The following is a 1,154-nucleotide window of genomic DNA, read 5'->3' on the forward strand; positions in this document are numbered from 1 at the left end:
ACAAGTCCGCATCTTGTACAGTAATTAACCACTAAGAAGAATATATGCAGTGTATTATTTGTTGAAACTGTACTTCCGATTTGATTTGAAACTGTCTGATTGCTGTTTATCAATAAAACTTTGGAAAAAAAAAGAGCCAGTTTCCACCAAGGAACCTTCAGGTTTGGCACCTTCTCCCCTCAGGCATTCTTGGTTTCTTTTGGCCCACAAAACCAGAGGTGTCTCCAGAAAGGAATCCAGCAGTTTCTCTGGTCAACATTCCATCAGCCATAGGCTTCAATGGGGATTCACCAAAGAACAGCTGGGGAAACCTGTCGTCTGCTTCAAAGAGTGGTAGCTGCTTGAAGAGCATTTACTAGCTGGCAGAGTAACCACTGTTTGTCCAAGTTCTATAAGGATTAGTTAAAAGCCTGAACAAGATCACTTAGTACTTTACATTAAAGGCTTTAAAGTCCACAACTTATCTCTTATGCACAATGATAACTAGACCTAGGAGGAAAGATTGAATCCTTCCTTACACTAAATGTGTTTTTGTCCCGTAAGTGTGATGCTTTTGGAGATAACTCCTTCTGGTGTCACCCAGAAGTCGGTGCTCTCCACTGTGTCTCAGGTGTAGCCTCCTGAAGGAGACCTGCGCAGAACACTAAGCTGGGACATGGCTTTTGTATGTGTCCTCCTGGATGGGCATAGTCCTCTTTATGTCATTTGACCCAGAGACGGGGTATGTGCCATTTTTCTAAAATGACTTCTCTGTCTTTGGCATTAATAAATGCTCATTTTTTAAAGGCTTCACTTAGTTGGAATGGTCAGAGCTTTCCTAATTTTACATGCCTCTAAAAAGGAAAGTACAAAGAGGTGGGAAAATTAGGAGTAAAGTCAAAGGAAGGATACTGAAAGAGATCAGGCCTGACATTTCCTCTAGCATGTAGAGGGGGATCAGAAACAGTCTATCCCAGTGAAACCTGTCCTTCAAGTCTTTAAGAACAGTTGCTGACCTAATGTCATTTAACTGGCAAAAGGAGTCCTGTGCTTCATACACAGGTATGTAGATTTCCTTGAGTCTGAGCTGGCTAAAAGTCCCTCTTTACAGAGATTTACATAAAATTCATTAGGAGGCTTACAATACTCTCTCTAGCACCATTTTGTAAAGTCAA

Source organism: Octodon degus, unplaced genomic scaffold (assembly GCF_000260255.1).
Source record: "Octodon degus isolate 3935 unplaced genomic scaffold, OctDeg1.0 scaffold00352, whole genome shotgun sequence".
NCBI classification, from domain to species: Eukaryota; Metazoa; Chordata; class Mammalia; order Rodentia; family Octodontidae; genus Octodon; species Octodon degus.